The following is a 21,990-nucleotide window of genomic DNA, read 5'->3' on the forward strand; positions in this document are numbered from 1 at the left end:
GAGCAAACTGCAGTTCAGAGAAGTTAAGGAACTTGCCCAAGGCCACACAGCTAATAAGTGATAAAGTCAGGCTTCGGCCTCAGGTCTGTCTGTCTCCAACTCCCCCTCCCCGTACTCTTCCCATGTGGAGCACTGTCCTTGTATATCCTCAAAAATTACCACAATGCAGGATTTGTGTAAGCAAACCTCATCTGTTATGTACTGGTTGCTTTTAGTTTCCTTCAAGGGGCTTATAGGCTCATCTCTTCCTGGTATGGAAACCACCCAGTTTGTAATTGTGATCTGTAGACGATGATGGTTGGTGAGCTGCACTCTGCTGAGTTGTAGCACACACTTGCTTGCTTAGCTGTAATCTACCTGTGCTGGGATTGGCGGTCACCCACGGGCAGGCCCGATGGGTTTTACTAACTCTGAGAGCTCTCCAGGGTTGAGCTTCTACTATCGGCATACTGCATCCCTTATCAAACTGTTATTACTTTGAGGACAGAACTACGTTTATCCCTTTTTGTAACTACTCTCCTTGGTACATCCCTGACACCTTGTAGGCTGCTCCAGAACATCAGCTTCTTGAAGAGAGGGACCCCCTTTTTTCATCATTGTAACCCCAGAGCTCAGCACAATGCTCCACTTTCAAGTAATATATGTGGAGTAGATCCCTCACCTTGAAACCAGAACAAGCGTATTCAAATGTAATCAGGAATCTACACTAGCTCTTTTTCCTGGTAATTCAAGTTAATTTTTAAAAGATTTTTCAGAGATTTCTCTATGCTTCAGTGTTTTGTTAGGTGATGCAGGATGTCTGAACCCACTTGATTATTTCAGTGTGATTCTAAGAGATTGATTATCTTGGTGACTAAAGAACTGGGCTGAGTCCACCACGGCCCGGTGCCAAGAGAGGGTTCCAGTGAGCAGTGCAGGGGTCCTGGTGACAGGCTAAGAATAAACAAGGAACCCAGGATTTAAACCCACTATGGGGGAAAAAAATACAGGGGGTCCCTGCCCTTAAAGGGACTTACTCTCTGGTGGGGAAAACTAGACCTTCCTACACATTAGGTGAAGGTGTGAACTAAGGGAACAAGAGGGTTGAGTGTAGGTGGGCAAGTCTTAAATCCTAAACTGAGATCCTGCAGCTGTGATGGGAAGGAGCAACGTTTTTTTCCCACTTTTACTATTTTTTTTAATTAATTTTTACTGGAGCATAATTGCTTTACAATGTTGTGTTAGTTTCTGCTGTACAGCAAAGTGAATCAGCTATACGTATACATATATCCCCTCCTTTTTGTGAAGGAGCAACTTGGAAATCATCAAGCAGAAGCATAATTGATATCCTAAGAGTTTAGGGTTCCCTGAAGAGGAAACTTGTCTTTTATTCCTTCTGAATCTCCTCCTCGCCCCTAGGGAGACACTAAAGCACACAGAAGGCGTTTCATAAATGCTTTGCCAACAAGAGGACTGTCTCAAGAAATCCAAGGCAAGCCATTATTAGAAGGAGCAGGACTTCGGAGACAAAGTCTCAGCCTTGTACACTGGAATGTGGCAGCGATTTTGGACGTGCAGCTGCTCCAGCTCCATCCATTGAATTAAACTGAGGTCTAGGGAGCAGAAAGGAGACCTCTGAGAGAACTGCTCTCAGTAGCCCATAAACAGGCGCCAGTCAGTGCTTCTATATTAAATTAGAGCTTAGCAGCAAAGAAGCCAAGTCAAGCCTGAGTGATGGGCCAGCAAACCTGAAATATCGAGTTAAAGATCACAAGTGTCTTCCAAGAATGAGGACTTGGTTGTTTATTCTCCTTAAGCCTGTCAGCCTGAACATACCTTAAAACACATAAATTTTGGTTTTGTAATACTGAGTTTCGTTCATGCATTTTTCTCCACCAACACACAAAAAATTGCAGTTTCCAAAGGTAGAATCATCCAATTTTTACAGCTACACCATTTTCGGACTTCAGAATAATACTGTTGAGCAGAACAGATTTTCTAACACCATTTTGCCAGAAGTACTGGACACAAACAAAAACACTCTCAGAAAAACACTGTCTTTTCCTATTACCTGAAATTCACTCCTGTTTTCCCCATTTAAAGAAAATTGAAGTATAGTTGATTTACAATGTCAGGCGTACAGCAAAGTGACTCAGTTATACTATACATATATGTGTGTGTATATGCTTTTTCAGATACTTTTCCATTATAGGTTATTACAAGGCATTGAATATAGTTCCCTGTGCTGTACAGTAAGCCCTTGTTGTTTATCTATTTTGTATATAGTCATGTGTATCTGTTAATCCCAAATTCCTAACTGATCCCTCCCCAACCCTTCCCCCCTTGGTAACCATAAGTGTGTTTTCAATGTTTTTGAGTCTATTTCTGTTCTGCAAATAAGTTCATTTGTATCCGTTTTTCAGATTCCACATGTAAGTGATACCATATTTGTCTTTCTCTGACTTACTTCACTTAGTATGATAATCTCTAGGCCCATCCATGTTGCTGCAAATGGCATTATTTCATTCTTTTTATGTCTGAGTAATATTCCATCATATATATGTACCACATCTTCTTTACCCATTCATCTGTCAATGGACATTTAGGTTACTTCCATGTCTTGCCTATTGTAAATAGTTCTGCTATGAACATTGGGGTAGATGTATCTTTTCAAATTAGAGTTTTCATCTTTTCCAAAACTCACTCCTTTTTACTTATTCATTGCAGTCTTTCTCTTATCCCATGAGCAAAGTATGGTGATCAGCAGCTGAACCTATTTGCCGCTTCTGCTCAAGGAGCAGAGGCTGGCCAGCATGCTGGGCTGAGCTGGCCGAGGGGAGTCCAGGCTCAGAAGGAAGAGGCGATCACAGATCTACTAATGATGGCTGATGGTGGGAGACGGGGCTAGAAGTGAAAGGTGTTCAGCTGCCTAACCCTGATCTGGAACCATGAGGGGGTCCTGAGCTGTGGGTGTGGCTGTACATATGAAACACGCTAAAGTTAAGACTGCCCCTCAAGTGTCTGCATCTGCCTCTTCTTCTTCCTTCCCCTCCCCCCCCCCCTTCCTCCTCCTCTGGTATAAGATACCAGCTCTGGCTTGAAATGGGAGCTCAGAGCTCCAACCACGGCCATCAGCCTGGGTGCTCATCCTACCACTGGATGTCTTGCATTCTCAACTCTGAAGAGCCTGGCGTGGAAAATGAGTCCACTGTCAGCTTCACCGATGAGTCCAGATTTCGAGCTAGCCACATCAATGCCAAAATGATTGACTTTTGTTTAGGCTGGTGCCAGGCCCTCAGTGAAAAATTTTACTCTAATGTGATTTTCTCAGTCCATACTTACTATTTCAGTTTAATTAAAATGTTGAGGACAAAACAGAAGAGAAAAACCAAAGTAAAAGATGAGGTCTGCTCCGAACCCTAGAGATCAGAAGCCTCTTTCCTTCCTGAGAGGGAGCCCCCAGACCACTACGTAGACCCCTCACTCTGGGCCCACAAGGCTTTCCTAACTTAAGGAGCAGCTTCCCATGGAATTAGGACTGTACCCCTTAAAGATACAGTCCCTGGAAAGGACCAGCAGTTAAAGTTCCTTCCCAAGTCAGCAATAACCCAGCTCCCATGCAGAACAATCCATCCCATCCAATCATGAAAGCTTCCGAGAACTGAAAATTACCACATCCAACTGACAAATATTCCTGCACCATTCACACCTCTCACTGCACCCAATCTGACAATAGGGAAGTGGGGGAAAGTCATGCCGAGAAAGGGCCCCACAGTATAATCCTAGGTACCACTGCTAGTAGATGAACAGGTGCTCCTGATTTCCTCTAGAAAGGTCCTGGTCACCTACCCTTAATATAAACCTTGGAAATGGATCCACCTCCAATCGGGACGCAGCTAATCAGTACAGTATTCACTTCCTACTTCCAAATTCCGATTCCCATCCATCACTATGCATGCGAATAAACTGGTTAGTATCATAACTAGTCTGAAAATGCTCACTGTCCTGTTGGATTATTTTACTTTCTAGAGCCAATGTCTACAATAAAAGCCCACTTGGAATCCTAAAAGGAAACTAATATTAATTGAATGTCATTTTTGTACTAAACATTACCATGGGTGTTATATGCCTTAACTCCCCCAACAATCATATGAGGTAAATGTGATTTTTCCCATTTTTACAACTAAGAGAACATAGCTCAGAAAGGTTAGGTAACTTACCTAAAGTCACACAAGTAGTTAGTGGCAAAACTAACTAGGGTTTGAATCCAGGTCTGACTCCAAAGTTGATTCACTTTCCAGCAAACGCTGTTTGCCAGAGCCAGAAAAAGAATCATGCAAGAACAAAACATTGTGAGAGCTTTTGCACTACTGTTTAGCAAATATTCATTTCCCTCCCCACCTCGGTGTGAGTGAAGTAGATGTCCTCATCTGCTTGATGTGGGACTTGGTCATGTCATTTGCTTTGGCCAACAGAATATGAGTGGGTGTGACATGTGCAGAGGCCGTAAGTAGGGCTGCATGGCTTGGCCTGGCGCTTGTGCTCATTGCTCATGCTGACGGCCACAATAGAACTATATCCTGGAGAGCACTAGTTAAAGGAGGACACGTCCCTCCTCAATTAATCAATCTGCAGTTGACCTGTAGACCTGTGAGCAAGAAATAATGGCGAAAGTATTACTAATTTGATGAAAACTATAAACCAGCAGGTCCAAGAAGCTCAATGAACCCCAAGGACAAGACACAGCTGTCAGGCTTGGAGGGGAGACTCAGTGGCAGGCTTTGCTCTTGAAAAGAAATGTTGAGAAGCTTCAGGAGGCAAAAGGAAGAAACAGAAGGGAGGAACCAGGGAGAATGTATGTCACTCTTTCCTCCTCCAGTGGCTCAGCAGCAGCTATTAAAATATCACCTAATGAGGACTTAACTGGTGGTCCAGCAGTTAAGACTCCACACTCCCAATGCAGGGGACAGGGTTCGATCCCTGGTCATGGAACTAAATCCTGCATGCGTGCCGCAACTGAAAGATTCCCACATGCCACGACTAAAAAGATCCTGCATGCCACAACTAAAGATCCCGCACGCCACAACTAAAACCCGGGGCAGCCAAAATAAATATTTTTTTAAAAAAATATCACACCTCATGAAGAGTATGTGAGGAGGATGGTGGGAGGGAATAAAGAGAGGAGCTGAATTTTCATCCAGACTATCATGGAAAAACTAGACACAGAGCCAGGCAAACAGAGGATCCCAGGGGGCAAGGAGAATAGAAGGGTATCCCCCCTCCCCTAAGAGTTCTCAGAAATCCAGGGGAAGGTCTTTGGACAGCACCTGGCCACAGAATCAGAGGTGAGAGGCAATTTACTCTTGATTCCTGAGGCGGGCAGGCACCACCATATGCACAAGAGCTCAGCGGGGCTGATGCAGTAGGTGCCATGAACCTTAGCCCTCTTCCCGTCCTCTCTCTAAATATTCCTGACAGCCAAAGAAAACTGCCCAGTAACTCTTAGGAAGTAATGTAGAAACAAATTTTAATGTAATGCACTATTTAAGGTACCACCCTAGGCAGCACATATTGCCTGTGTCAAAACACTGGAAAAGCTTTCTATCGCCCAAAAAGAGCAGTCCTGGGAAAATGAGCAGACAGGAAAAAATTCAATCTGGGGGGGAAATTCTTCCAAGTACATATAAGAATCCAAAGCAGGCACAGAATAAAGAAATGATTGTACACGATGTATCTAGTTCTGTCTTTGCAAGGAAGCAAGAAACAAGACAAAATTGTTCTCAGTCTACAACTACTTTTTGCTATCTCAGGGGAAGACGATGATGTACGGATTTGCCCCAAAACATGAGGCCTAAAAGTTCGTTAAAATTCACACATAATTAACTTATTTGTAGATACAATTACAATTCATTTATCAAACCCATTACAAGAAATGCAGATTCCTACAAATAGCTATTTATCAACAAGTATCACACATCAAAATTAAGTGAAATAAGAACTTGTAGCTATGCATTTATCTAATCTATCCAGTCTCCACTAATCTGAGTTGGAGTAGTCCAAAGGACTTCAGAAACCTTAGAGAATAATTATAGCCTTTTTTTTTTTTTTTTTTTAAATTTTTATTTATTTATTTATTTTTGCTGTGTTGGGTCTTCGTCTCCATGCGAGGGCTTTCTCTAGTTGCGGCAAGTGGGGGCCACTCTTCATCGCGGTGCGCGGGCCTCTCACTGTTGCGGCCTCTGTTGCGGAGCACAGGCTCCAGACGCGCAGGCTCAGTAGTTGTGGCTCACGGACCTAGTTGTTCCGCGGCATGTGGGATCTTCCCAGACCAGGGCTCGAACCCGTGTCCCCTGCATCAGCAGGCAGATTCTCAACCACTGCGCCACCAGGGAAGCCCTAATTATAGCCTTTTAAATCTTGAATTGATAATGGGCACAAATGCAATATAATTGGTCCAAATTTTTAAAGGCTTTTTAATACATTGGCAAGGAAAGCTGCAGTAAGCAAACTGCTGATACAACTCAATAATTTTTTTTAAATATCTTTATTAGAGTATAATTGCTTTACAATGGTGCATTAGTTTCTGCTTTATAACAAAGCAAATCAGCTATACATACACATATATCCCCATATGTCCTCCCTCTTGCAACTCCCTCCCACCCTCCCTATCCCATCCCTCTAGGTGGTCACAAAGTACCGAGCTGATCTCCCTGTGCTATGCGGCTGCTTCCCACTAGCTATCTATTTTACATTTGGTAGTGTATATATGTCAATGCTACTCTCTCACTTCGTCCCAGCTTACCCTTCCCCCATACCATGTCCTCAAGTCCATTCTCCATTCTCTACATCTGCGTCATTATTCCTATCCTGCCCCTAGGTACTTCATAACCATTTTTTTCTTTTTAGATTCCATATATATGTGTTAGCATACGGTATTTGTTTTTCTCCTTCTGACTTACTTCATTCTGTATGACAGACTCTAGGTCCATCCACCTCATTACAAATAACTTAATTTTGTTTCTTTTTATGGCTGAGTAATATTCCATTGTATATATTGCCACATCTTCTTTATCCATTCATTTGTCGATGGACACTTAGGTTGCTTCCATGTCCTGGATATTGTATACAGAGCTGCAGTGAACATTGTGGTACATGACTCTTTTTGAATTATGGTTTTCTCAGAGTATATGCCCAGTAGTGGCACTGCTGGGTTGTATGGTAGTTCTATTTTTAGTTTCTTAAGGAACCTCCGTACTGTTCTCCATAGTGGCTGTATCAATTTACATTCCCACCAACAGTGCAAGAGGGTTCCCTTTTCTCCACACCCTCTCCAGCATTTATTGTTTCTAGATTTTTTGATGATGGCCATTCTGACTGGTGTGAGATGATATCTCATTGTAGTTTTGATTTGCATTTCTCTAATGATTACTGATGTCGAGCATTCTTTCATGTGTTTGTTGGCAGTCTGTATATCTTCTTTGGAGAAATGTCTATTTAGGTCTTCTGCCCATTTTTGGATTGGGCTGTTTGTTTTTTTGATATTGAGCTGCATGAGCTGCTTGTAAATTTTGAAGATTAGTCCTTTGTCAGTTGCTTCATTTGCAAATATTTTCTCCCATTCTGAGGGTTGTCTTTTCGTCTTGTTTATGGTTTCCTTTGCTGTGCGAAAGCCTTTGTTTCATTAGGTCCCATTTGTTTATTTTTGTTTTTATTTCCATTTCTCTACAAGGTGGGTCAAAAGGATCTTGCTGTGATTTATGTCATAGAGTGTTCTGCCTAGGTTTTCCTCTAAGACTTTAATAGTGTCTGGCCTTACATTAAGGTCTTTAATCCATCTGGAGTTTACTTTTGTGTATGTATTAGGGGGTGTTCTGATTTCATTCTTTTACATGTAGCTGTCCAGTTTTCCCAGCACCACTTATTGAAGAGTCTGTCTTTTCTCTATTGTATAGTCTTGCCTCCCTTATCAAAGATAAGGTGACCATATCTGTGTGGGTTTTTCTCTGGGCTTTCTAACCTGTTCCATTGATCTATATTTCTGTTTTTGTGCCGGTACCATACTGTCTTGATTACTGTAGCATTGTAGTATAGTCTGAAGTCAGAAAGCCTGATTCCTCCAGCTCTGTTTTTCTTTCTCAAGATTGCTTTGGCTACTCGGTGTTTCCATACAAATTGTGAAATTTTTTGTTCCAGTTCTGTGAAAAATGCCATTGGTAGTTTGATAGGGATTGCACTGAATCTGTACACTGCTTTGGGTAGTAGAGTCATTTTCACAATATTGAATCTTCCAATCCAAGAACATGGTATATCTCTCCAACTGTTTGTATCATCTTTAATTTCTTTCATCAGTGTCTTATAGTTTTCTGTATACAGGTCTTTTGTCTCCAGAGGTAGGTTTATTCCTAGGTATTTTATTCTTTTTGTTGCAATGGTAAATGGGAGGGTTTCCTTAATTTTTCCTTCAGATTTTTCATCATTGGTGTACAGGAATGCAAGAGATTTCTTTGCATTAATTTTGTATCCTGCTACTTTACCAAATTCATTAATTAGCTCTCGTAGTTTTCTGGTAGCATCTTTAGGATTCTCTATTTATAGTATCATGTCATCTGCAAACAGTGACAGCTTTACTTCTTCTTTTCCGATTTGGATTCCTTTTATTTCTTTTTCTTGTCTGATTGCTGTGGAGAAAACTTCCAAAACTATGTTGAACAATAGTGGTGAGAGTGGGCAACCTTGTCTTGTTCCTGATCTTAGTGGAAATGCTTTCAGTTCTTCACCATGAGAACAATATTGGCTGGGGGTTTGTCATATATGGCCTTTATTATGTTGAGGTAAGTTCCCTCTATGCCTACTTTCTGGAGGGTTTTTATCATAAATGGGTGTTGAATTTTGTCAAAAGCTTTTTCTGCATCTATTGAGGTGATCATACGGTTTTTCTCCTTCAATTTGTTAATATGGTGTATCTCATTGATTGATTTGCATATATTGAAGAATCCTTGCATTCCTGGAATAAACCCCACTTGATCATGGTGTATGATCCTTTTAATGTGCTGTTGGATTCTGTTTGCTAGTATTTTGTTGAGGATTTTTACATCTATGTTCATCAGTGATATTGGCCTGTAGTTTTCTTTCTTTGTGATATCTTGCTCCCAAAGTCCACCGCCTCAGTTTGGGATGATTCATTGTCTATTCAGGTATTCCACAGATGCAGGGTATATCAGGTTGATTGTTGAGATTTAATCCACTGCTCCTGAGGCTGCTGGGTGAAATTTCCCTTTCTCTTCTTTGTTCGCACAACTCCTGGGGTTCAGCTTTGGATTTGGCACCACCTCTGCATGTAGGTCACCTGAGGGCGTCTGTTCTCCACTCAGACAGGATGGGGTTAAAGGAGCAGCTGATTCGGGGGCACTGGCTCACTCAGGCCTGGGGGAGGGAGTGGTATGGAACGCAGGGCCAGCCTGCTGCGGCAGAGGCTGGCATGACGTTGCACCAGCCTGAGGCGCACCGTGTGTTCTCCCAGGAAACTGTCCCTGGATCACGGGACCCTGGCAGTGGCGGGCTGCACAGGCTCCCGGCAGGGGAGGTGTGGAGAGTGACCTGTGCTCGCACACAGGCTTCTTGGTGGTGGCAGCAGCAGCCTTAGCATCTCATGCCTGTCTCTGGTGCCCGAGCTGATAGCCGCGGCATGTGCTCGTCTCTGGAGCTCATTCAGGCTGTGCTCTGAATCCCCTATCCTCACGCACCCCGAAACAATGGTCTCTTGCTTCTTCGGCAGCTCCAGACTTTTTCCCGGACTCCCTCCCGGCTAGCCGTGGCACACTAGTCCCCTTCAGGCTGTGTTCATGCAGCCAACCCCAGTCGTATCCCTGGGATCCGACCTCCAAAGCCCGAGCCTCAGCTCCCGGCCCCCACCCGCCCCAGCGGGTGAGCAGACGAGCCTCTCAGGCTGGTGAGTGCTGGTCGGCACCAATCCTCTGTGCAGGAATCTCTCCGCTTTGCCCTCTGCACCCCTGTTGCTGCGCTCTCCTCCATGGCTCTGAAGCTTCCCCCACTCCGCCACCCACAGTCTCTGCCCACGAAGGGCCTTCCTAGTATGTGGAAACTTTTCCTCCTTCCCAGCTCCGTCCCACTGCTGCAGGTCCCGTCCCTATTCTTTGTCGCTGTTTTTTCTTTTGCCCTACCCAGGTACGTGGGGAGTTTCTTGCCTTTTGGGAGGTCTGGGGTCTTCTGCCAGCATTCAGCAGGTGTTCTGTAGGAGTTATTCCACATGTTGATGTATTTCTGATGTATTTGTGGGGAAGAAGGCGATATCCAGGTCTCACTCCTCTGCCATCTTGAATGTCTCCTCACAACTCAATCTTTTATTTGCTTTCTAATTATATCACTAGACCTACCCAAATCTATACTAATAAACAGGGTAGGGGAGGAGTGGAGAAAAGAAAAAAGAGAAAGGAAGAAAGGAAAATATATTGGGGGCAAAAAATGAAAAGCTTTAAAAGCCAGTGTATAGTATGAGAAAAAGCATGTATTGAATAAGACAGCACAGAAACCAAGAATACATGTGCTCCCATGTGTGTGTGTTGAAAAAGTGTATGTTGAATAAGACAGCACAGAAACTGAGAATATACGTGCTCACCACTTAGAATATTCAGTCCAGCAATACACAAAATGAAGGTTTATTCGGATAACATCAAATCCATTTTTCACATCTACAGTAAATATACAGGGCAGAGAGAAAAACAAATTGAATGTCAAAAGGTCATTACCAATCAAGAGTAGAGTGCAACAGGGCAATGAAGCAGAGTAGATGGCCCAGGGCAAGCCCATCACATACAGGAATGTAATATTGATATATTGCAAAGGAATCCACATACATCAGTGGAGAAAGAAAGATTAATAAGTGAATGGTGTGAATATCTTTTTTGGTGGTGTATTTCTTTCTGTACTTTAGACTTCTGGGGGAGATGGATTTCTAGTAGTGAAAATACTGGATCAACATGATTAAACATTTTGGGGTCATGTCTCACACTGAATTGCTTTCCAAAAAAAGTTTTAAGACAATCTAAGTCACATCAGCAGTGTATATGGAATACCCATTTCACTGAACCTGAATTAGCATAAAAATAATATCTCACCGTTCCCAGCTGAATTTGCTTTGATAAAGAAATTAATGTCAATTAGTAGTGAACAGTAGTGAAATTGAACATTTTTGTATTTAACTTCTTTTGCCCATTTACCTGCTGGGGTCTGCCGACTTGGTTCAGAAAGGCAAGAGGGAGAGCATCACAAACTATCACCCAGAGAAAACTTATTTGCAGGAACCACTCTCAGCAACAGCAAAGAAGAGTGCGTTTAGCCATGAAGCATAGCCCCTTCCCCACACCATCTCCCATATGAACCACCAGCAGATACCTATCTTGTGTCCTTTCAGTGGTGAATAGTAAAGAGGAAGCCAGCACACAGCATCCAAAGAACAACATAAGAAAAAAATGAGGGAAAGAGCAGCAAAATTACCAAGAGATGAATAACACTCACTAAAAACGTTATCAGGGAATACATGAAAATTATGATCCAACATTCCACCATGAATTTAAAAATATATATGAAGCCATCATCTCCTTGAAGGAAGAAAACAAAGCAGACATGCAAAAACTCAAGAATGTGATGGCAAGATAACAGGAAGAGATGAAATATGAAAAAGTCAGGAAAGAAGAAAAAAAATCACAGAAATTAATATGAAAATGGTGGGAAATCAACAAAGAAAATATACGCTGGAACTCACTATAAGAAACTAGAAAAGGTGAACACAAGCAGAAATAAAGTATTCTAAAACATCAGAGAGAAAATAATAGGAGACAGTCAAAGGAGAGCTATCGTACTTTAACACACAAAGTGAGTCACCAAGAGAGAAGACAACCAGCCTGGCACAACGGTTAAGAAAATGAAGTATTTGACTTCATGTCAATGAAGTGAATGTGAATTTGGACAAGTTTCTTAACCACTTTCTTTCTTGGTTTCCCCGTCACTAAAATGAGGATAATGTTAGTACCTACTCCATAGGGCTGTTAGGAAGTTTAAGTGGGTTAAAATTTGATATGAGGCTGGAACAGTGCCTGGCATATTCCAAGCAATGTCCAAGTGTTTGTTAAATTTAAAAATAGTAATAAATAAAACAACAGGGCAGAAGAAGTATTTTAAAGTATAATTCAAGGAAACTTGCCTGAAATAGAAGTCTTAGAGGTTCATATTAAAGGGCACACTACATACCAGGGAATATCAACCACAGCAGTCAACGCTGAGACATATCCTAGGACTTAGTGGATTTAAAGATAAAAAAAAGAATCCTTTGGAGCAAAATGGCTGAACAAGATATCCCTTGATCATATCCCTGCCTCAACAACAATAATTTGGCATCCACCCACGGACAGAAGTGCCTTCACAGGAGCTTTGAAAGTGTCTTCATAGGAGCTTTGGGATCCAGGTAGGAGACTGCGAAGTCCAAGACCAAGGAGAGGTGTTTTGAGAAGGCAGGTCTGCCCCATGCTGCTGACTTACCAACCATGCTCCCCGCTACAGAAACAGAAACAGCTTTGTGCCCCTGAGAACTTGACTACAGCCCTGTTTGGCTTGGTCCTGTCTCCAGCACCATATGCCGAAGGACCCAGGAGGAGCCATGCTCACCCGAGCATCAGGTCATAGACATACAGCCCTCGGTCCCAGCTGTGGACCCTAAATTGGCCCATGAACCAGTTCCAGCCCCTCTTGGCCACAGTCTGGGAGCCCCTGGAGGTAAGCCCCCAAACTCAGTCAGATTGTGGATTCTGAAGAGGCCCTGTAATTGGGCTCCAGCCCATCCCAGCCATTGTCCACAGTCTTGCTAGCACAGGGATCCTGCAGGAGAAATACCTGTCTATACCCCCAGAGATCCAGAAAGGGCCCCATACTTGCCTCTAAACCCCTCACAGCCTCCATCTGCCAGCAGTCCTTAGGGTCCAGGGCCCCAGTGGGAGACTCTCCAGTCTGAACCCCCAGAAGGACCCTGTACTGGGCTCCAACCTCAACACAGCTTCAGTCCACCAGCAGACCTGCCAGCAAGGGACCCAGTAGTACACACTACTGTCTGTGCTCCAAGAGACTCTGAAAAGGACATATACTCAGTTCCAGGTCCTCCCAGCCTCAGTCCACACCACTGAGCCCAACCTGCCCAGGGACCTGGTGGGAGACATACACATCTGTGCCTCCAGGGCCAGGTCTGCAGACCTCAAACATGGCTATAGAATCTCAAACAACCCTGGGGCCCCATTCCAGCCCCTCTCAGCCATGGTCCAGGGCCAGTCCTGCCCACCTAGGGGCCCATCCAGTGACCAGGCATCAGTCCTCCCAGGGATCTAGTGGGAGCCATGCCCCCTGCACACCTAGTAATAGACCTGCTGTCTAAGGACCCAACTGTGGAACCCGAAGAGGATCCTTATCCCAGAACACCCTACTGAACAAGGTACTGGAGGCAGTCCCGTTCACCCAGAGACGAGACAGGATCCATACCTGTCCCAGCCCCTGATAACAAGCCTGCCAACTTAAGATCCCACTACAGACCCAGCAACAGCCATATAACTGGGTCTAACCCAGCACAACTGAGATTTCAGAGGTAGTCCATCAGCCCAGGGAACAGACAGGAGAAGGTTTTTACCTATGGAAACCAGTCCGAAAAGACTGGAAGAAGTGTATGCTTCTTCAAATGTACAGATACCAATGCAAGGCTACATGAATCATTAAGAATCAGGCAAAGATGACACCATCAAAGGAATTAATAAAGATCCAGTAACTGACCCCAAAGAAATGGAGACCTACAGATTACTTGAAAAAGAATTCAAAATAATCATCTTAAGGAAACTCAGTGAGGGCTTCCCTGGTGGCACAGTGGTTTAGAGTCCGCCTGCCGATGCAGGGGACGCGGGTTCGTGCCCCAGTCTGGGAAGATCCCACATGCTGTGGAGTGGCTAGGCCCGTGAGCCATGGCTGCTGAGCCTGCGCGTCCAGAGCCTGTGCTCTGCAACGGGAGAGGCCACAACAGTGAGAGGCCCGCATACCGCACACACACAAAAAAAGAAACTCAGTGAAATGCAAGAACACAGATAACTAAACAAAATCAGGAAAACAATGCATGAACAAAATGAGTTTAATAAAGAAACAGAAACCATAAAAAACAACCAAAACAGAAATCCTGAACCTGAAGAATACAATGTCAGAACTGAAAAATTCTTTAGAGAGCCTCAACAATAGACTTGATCATGAAGCAGAATCAGAAAACTTGAAGACAGATGATTTGAAATTAGCCGATTATAAGAACAAAAAGGAAAAAGAATGAAAAAGAGTGAAGAAAACCTATATGTAGTATGGGACACCTTCAAGCAAATGAATAGTCACAACATAGGAGTCCCAGAAGGAAAAGACAGAAAGGGGCAGAAAGATTATTTAAAGAAATAATAGCTGAAAATTTCCCAAATCTAGAAAGAGATATGGACATCTAAGTAGAAGAATCTCAAAGGATCCCAAGGACCCCAAGCAAGACCAACCCAAAGAAGATCACTCTGAGACACACTATCATCAAAATGTAAAAAGTCAAAGATGAAGAGAAAATTTTGAAAGCAGCAAGAGAAAAATGACTTATCATGAACAAGGGAACCCCCGTAAGACTATAAGCAGATTTCTCTGCAGAAAGTCTGCAGGCCATGAGGGAATGAGCTGATATGAAATATTCACAGTGCTAAAAGCAAAAAACTGCCAACCAAGAAAACTATACCCAGCAAAACTGTCCTTCAGAAATGAAGGAGAGATAAAGAATTTCACAGACAAACAAAAGCTAAGGAAGTTCATCATCACTACATCTACCTTACAGAAATGCTAAAGGGAGTTGAAATGAAAGGATGCTAAGTAACAACTGAAAAATACATAAAAGTATAAAACTCACTGGTAAAGGTAATTATATAGTTCAATTCAGAATACCCAAATGCTGTAATCATGGTGTGTAAATCACTTTTATCTCTAGCACAGAAGTTAAACAATAATATTAGAAACAACTATAATAAGCTACAATAATAAATAAGCTACAACATGTATAAGCTGTAATTATATACAGTATATAAGCTACCATAATTTGTTAATGGATGCACAAGATAAAAAGATCAATAGCATAAAATGTGGGGAGGAGAGAGTAAAAGAGTAGTGGTTTTGTATGCAATTGAAAGTAAGTTGTTATCAGCTTAAAATAGACGTTATATCTTACAAGATGTTTTATGTAAGCCTTGTGGTGGCCACACATATACAAAAAAATACAACAAAGACCTTTAGTAGTTACACAAAAAGTAAAGGAATTAAAGCATACCATTACAAAAAATAAATCACAAAGGAAGACAGTAAGAGAGGAAGAAAGGAACAAAATAACTTAAAAAGTCATAAAATAACATAATGGTAATAGTAAGTCTTTATCTATCAATAATTACATTAAATGTAAATGGACTAAATTCTCCAATCAAAAGACACAAAGTGGCTGAATGGATAAAAGAAACATCCAACAACATGCTGCCTATAGGAGACTCACTTTAGCTTTAAGGTCACACATAGGTTGAAAGTGAAGGGATGAAAAAAGATGTTCCATGCAAATGGTAACCAAAGGAGAGCAGAAGTGGCTATACTTATATCAGATAAAATAGCCTTTCAATCAAAACTGGTCACAAGAGACAAAGAAGGTCGCTATGTAAAAAGGGACCAAGTGATAAAGAGACCAAGTCATTAAGAGGATATAACAATTGTAGGTATATATGCACCCAACATTGAAGCACCTAAATATTTAAAGCAAATATTAATAGAACTGAAGGGAGAAATAGATAACAATGTAATAATAGTAGGGAACTTCAATACCCCACATTCAACAATGGTTACATCACCCAGACAGAAAGTAAATAAGGAAACACTGTACTTGAACTATTCCTTAGACCAAATGGACCTGAGACACATACAGAACATACCACCAACAGCACCAGAATACACATTTTTCTCAATTGCATCTGAAACATTCTCCAGGATAGATCATATATTAAGTCACAAAATAAGCTTTAGCAAATGTAAGGAAACTGAAATCATACCAAGTATCTTTTCCAACCATAATAGTATGAAATTAGAAATTAATCAAAAGAGGAAAATGGAAAATTCACAAATGTGTGGAAATTAAACAACCTGAACACTCCTGAACAAATGAGTCAAAGAAGACATCAAAAAAGAAATCAAAAAATATCTTGAAACAAATAGAAATGGAAACACAGAACAAAATAATATCAAAATTTATGGAGTGCAGCAAAAGCCATTCTAAGAGGGAAGTGTATAGCAACAGCACCTACATTTAAAAGATAAAAAGAAAGATCACAGATAAATGACCTAACTTTACACCTCAAGGAAATAAAGAACTAAATGAGTCCAAAGATGGCAGAAGTAACAAAGATCAGAGCAGAAATAAACGAAATATAGACAGGGAAAACAATAGAAAAGATCAACAAAACTAAGACGGTATTCTGAAAAGATAAAATTGACAAACCTTTAGCTAGACTAAGAAAAAAGAGCAAAGACTCAGTGATCATGGGTTGCCTGTGCCCTGGTCATCGATAGTACAGGGAGAGGAGTTACTGAAAGACATTTTTCCATGTCTGAAGGGCCCAGTTGTCCCTTCCAAACCCTGGATCTTTCACACACTATCTTTTTTCTCCTGCCATTCCCTTCAGAGCTCAGGCCTTTGCTGCCCCCCTCCGTGATATGGTGACCAGGCTGGCGCCCAGATTGCAGGGGTTCACTTTGTCTTTGAAGTTAAGGAGTCTCTTGGCAGAAACCAGTCAACACATCTATATTTGGATCTCACACTGGAACGAGTTCAGGTCGGTTCAGTGGGAGGTAGAAACCCTGTGACAGTGCCTTTGCTTAGTAGACTCCACAGATGCAACATGGTGCCCCCAAGAGGCATGCCTGGCTCCCAGATAACAGGTCAGCCTTAGATCTGGAGATTGTTGAGGAAGTCCCATGAGTCAGTGACCTTGGGGTGACGTGGGATCTGGGATTGCTGGTATTTCTCCCCAAGATTCCTATTGTTCATGGACACCAGTGGGGCAGAGAATGGACAGTGAGGTCTCCATGTGAAGAGCTCCCTACTGCCTGCTCAGAGCATCACAGGAGAACTGTTCACTCAGCATGAGAGATCAGGGGCAAAGCACTGGGACTGGGGGCTTGGCATCCCCTTTAACTGGCTCTGAGTCCTGACAGCAGTGCCCTTGGAGGGCCAGGGAAGGCTGACCCTGGTCCCTCTGCTGTGCCTGGATGACTTCAATAACCAAGAGATTTTTTCTTGAGTTGGCAGCTGCTCCTCATCATCATTTTCTCTCCATCCATCCATTCAATAAACCATATGGACCCATCCACCCCCAAAAAAAGAGCAAAGACTCAAATAAAATTAGAAATGAAATCTAAATATGACACAATAGAAATACAAAGGATCATAAGAGACTATTATAAATAATCACATGCCAACAAATTGGATAACCTAAAAGAATGGATAAATTCCTAGAAATATAGAAACTACCAACACTGAATCATGAAGAAAAAGAAAATCTGGGCCAGGTGCCTGGAGGCATGTCAGCTGGTCCTTCGGCGGGCTTTTCGGGGACAAGGATGGCTATAGCCAGTGATTTCTACCTATACTACTATGTAGGGCACAAGGGCAAGTTTGGACACGAGTTTCTGGAGTTGGAGTTTTGGCCAGATGGAAAACTTAAGATATGCCAACAACAGCAATTATAAAAATGATGTCATGATCAGAAGGGAGGCTTATGTACACAAGAGTGTAATGGAAGAACTGAAGAGAATTATTGATGACAGTAAATTACAAAAGAAGATGATGCTTTGTGGCCTCTCTCTGACAGGGCTGGCCAGCAGGAGCTTGAAATTGTAATTGGAGATGAACACATTTCTTTTACCACATCAAAAATAGGTTCCCTTATTGATGTTAATCAGTCAAAGGATCCTGATGGCCTTCGAGTATTTTACTGTTTGGTACAGGACGTGAAATGTTTAGTTTTTAGTCCTACTGGATTACATTTCAAGATTAAACCAATCTAAATTGTAAAAAAAAAAAAAAAAAGAAAGAAAAGAAAATCTGAACAGATTAAGAATTAATACCAATCCTCCTCAAGCCCTTCCAAAAAACTGAAAAAGAGGGAGCACTTCCAAGCTCATTTTATGAGGCCAGAACTAGCCTTATACCAAAGCCAAAAAATGACACTACAAGAAAAGTTTACTATAGACTAATATCACTAATGAATATGTATGCAAAAATTCTCAACAAAATACTAGCAAACCAAATTCAACATCACATTAAAAGGTTCATACACTGTGATCAAGTAGGATTTATCCCTGGGATGCAAAGACTGTTCAACATACACAAATTAATAAATGTGATACACCAAATCATGATTCTCTCAATAGATGTAGAAAAAGCATTTCACAAAATTCAACATTCTTTCATGATAAATGAACATGAAGTGAACTCTCAAGAAATTGGGTACAGAAGGAATATACCTCAACATAATAAAAACCATATATGACAAACTCACAGCTAACATACTCAGTGGTGAAAGGTTGAAAGCTTTCCCACTAAGATCAGGAACAAGAAAAGAGTTTCCACTCTCACTACTCCCATTCAGCATAGTACTGGAAGTCCCAGCAAGAGCAATCAGGCAAGAAAAATAAATAAATACATCCAAATCAGACAGGCAGAAGTAAAATAGTCTCTGTTTGCAGATGATATGATCTTAAAAACTCCACCAAAAAACCTATTAGAACTAATAAACAAATTCAGTAAAGTTGCAGGATACAAAATCAACAGGCAAAAATCAGTTGTGTTTCTACATACTAACAGCAAATTATCTGAAAAAGATATAAAGAAAACAATCCCACTTATAATAGCATCAAAAATAATAAAATACTTAGAAATAAATTTAACCAAGATGTTGAAAGATCTGTACACTGACAAATTATAAGACATTGATAAAAATAAATTGATGAAGACACAAATAAATGGAAAAATATCTCTTGTATGTGAATTAGAATAATTAACATTGTTAAAATGTCTATATTACCAAAAGCCATCTATAGATTCAAGGCAATTCCTATTAAAATTCCAAAGGGGGCTTCCCTGGTGGCACAGTGGTTAAGAATCTGCCTGCCGATGCAGGGGACAGGGGTTCAAGCCCTGGTCCGGGAAAATCCCACAGTCCGTGGAGCAACTAAGCCTGTGCACCACAACTACTGAACCTGCGCTCTAGAGCCCACAAGCCACAACTACTGAGCCCGCATGTCACAGCTACTGAAGCCCACGCACCTAGAGCCTGCGCTCCCAACAAGAGAAGCCACCGCAATGAGAAGTCCATGCACTGCAATGAAGAGTAGCCCCCGCTTGCTGCAACTAGAGAAAGCCCGTGAGTAGCAACGAAGACCCAATGCAGCCAAAAATAAATAAATTAATGAATTAATTAATTTTTAAAAATTCCAAAGGCATTTTTCACAGAAATATAAAAAACAATCCTAAAATTCATATGGAACCACATAAGACCCTGAATACCCAAAGCAATACTGGGAAATAAGAACAAAGCTGGAGGCATCATGATTCCTGATTTCAAGCTCTATTACAACACAATAGTAATCAAAACAATATGGTACTGGCATAAAAGTGACACACAGACCAATGGAACTGAATAAAGAACCCAGAAATAAACCCATGCATATACAGTCAACTAATACCTGACAAGGGAGCCAAGAATCCTCAACAGAAAAATTATAGTCTCTTTAATAAATGGTGTTGGAAAAACTGAATATGCACATGCGGAAGAATGTAATTGGACCCCTATATTATACCACTCACCAAATTAACTTGAAACAGATTAAAGACTTAAACATAAGACTTGAAACTGTAAAATACTAGAGGAACACATAGGCGAAAAGCTCCTTGATACTGGTTTTGGCAACAATTATTTTGGATATGACACCAATAGAGCAAGCGACAAAAGCAAAAATAAACAAGTGGGGCTATATCAAACTAAAAATCTTCTGCACAGCAAAAGAAACTATCAGCAAAACAAAAGTCAACTTACAGAATGGAAGTAAATATTTACAAACCATCTATCTTAGAGGAAGTTAATATGCAAAATATATAAGGAACTCATACAACTTAATAGCAAAATACAAACAATCCAATTAAAATGGACAAAGGATTTGAATAGATATTTTTCCAGAAAAGATATACAAATGGCCAACAGATACATGGGAAGGTACTCAACATCACTAATTACCAGGGAAATGCAAAAGATATCCCCACACACCTGTTAGAATGGCTATTATCAAAAAGACAAGAGACAACAGTGTTGGTGTGGAGGTAGAGAAAAGGGAACCTTTGTGCCCTGTTGGTGCGAAATGTGAATTGGTGAAGCCACTATGGAAAACAGGATGGAGGTTCCTCAAAAAAATTGAAAATAGAACTACCATATGATCCAGCAATCCCACTTCTGGGTACATACCCAAAGGAAATGAAATTACTATTTTGAAGAGATATCTATACTCCCATGTTCATTCCAGCATTATTTACAATATTCAAGACATGGAAGTAACCGAAGCATCCACTGACAGATGAATGGATAAAGAAAATGTGATTTTATATATTTTTTATGGGTACAAAAATTTGAAATATATCAATGCAATATTACTCATCCATGAGAAAGAAGGAAATCCTGTCATTTGCAACAACATGGATGGACCTCGAGGGCATTATGCTAAGTGAAATAAGTCAGATAGAGAAAGACAAATACTGTATGATCTCAGTTATATGTGGAAACAAAAAAAGCCAAACTCATAGAAAGAGAGAGTAGAATGGTGGTTGCCAGGGGCTGGGGCTGAGAGAAATGGGGAGAAATTGGTCAAAGGGTCCAAACTTTCAGTTATTAGATGAATAAGTCCTGGGGATCTAATGTACAGTGTGGTGACTACATTTAACAATACAGTATTATACACTTGAAGGTTTCTAATTGAATGTTCTCACCACACGCAAAAAAGCGTAATTATGTGAGGTGATGGATGCATTAACTAAGCTTTTTGTGATAATCATTTCACAATATATATGTGTATTACATTGTACACCTTAAATTTTCTCAATACTATACGTCAATTTTATCTCAATAAAGCTGGTGGAATAAAAGAAACCTCTGAGCAACCAGGCAAAAAGATAAAGTCACTTACAAAGGAAAAAAATCAAGTTGGCCTTGGATTTCTTCTCGGCAGCACACACTATGAGAAGACACTGCAGCACCACCCATAACACACACAAGACAAACAAAAAGTGAGCCAAGGGCGTTCTATCCAGCCAAGCTGTCCTTTAAGTATAAAAACGGAGAAAAGAACATTTGGAAACCCTGGGAATATTGTTCCTCTGATTCCCTCCTTGAGGAACCTATTAGAAGATAAATTTTAGCCAACCAAGAGGTGGCTGGGGAAACCAAAGGAGATGGACTACAAGTGAGAACAGAACGTACTTAATAGCAGAAATATTAAAACTAAAACAAACATGGGAATTGGGACGACAGAAGAAAAGTAAAGGTGATTAAAAAAACTTAGTCTTTAAGGGCTTCCCTGGTGGCGCAGTGGTTGAGAGTCCGCCTGCCGATGTAGGGGACATGGGTTCGTGCCCTGGTCCAGGAAGATCCCACATGCCGCGGAGCGGCTGCGCCCGTGAGCCATGGCCACTGAGCCTGCGCGTCTGGAGCCTGTTGCTCTGCAACGGGAGAAGAACTTAGTCTTTAAGTTGCTTACCTAGTAGTAATAACAGTAGGGTAACCCACAGGATGATGATGGTCATGGCAGTAACAGCAGTTATAATTATTGACTGGCTAACCATGAGCCAGGTACTACATAAAACACTGTGTGTGT

General features: G+C 41.4%; 1 protein-coding gene, 1 non-coding gene and 1 pseudogene across 2 annotated transcripts in view; 2 read left to right on the forward strand and 1 right to left on the reverse strand.

The window, feature by feature from the left end:
* The window catches only part of VWA3B (von Willebrand factor A domain containing 3B), a 205,646-nt gene that overhangs the window by 134,564 nt on the left and 49,092 nt on the right, over positions 1 to 21,990 (reverse strand). The window lies entirely within an intron of this gene.
* Positions 16,599 to 16,721, forward strand: LOC132435696 (small nucleolar RNA SNORA71). The gene has a single exon (XR_009521638.1). It is a non-coding gene; the product is annotated as a small nucleolar RNA SNORA71 (small nucleolar RNA).
* On the forward strand, positions 17,689 to 18,185 carry LOC132435570 (protein mago nashi homolog 2 pseudogene; annotated as a pseudogene).

This window comes from Delphinus delphis, chromosome 12, assembly GCF_949987515.2.
Source record: "Delphinus delphis chromosome 12, mDelDel1.2, whole genome shotgun sequence".
Classification (NCBI taxonomy): Eukaryota; Metazoa; Chordata; class Mammalia; order Artiodactyla; family Delphinidae; genus Delphinus; species Delphinus delphis.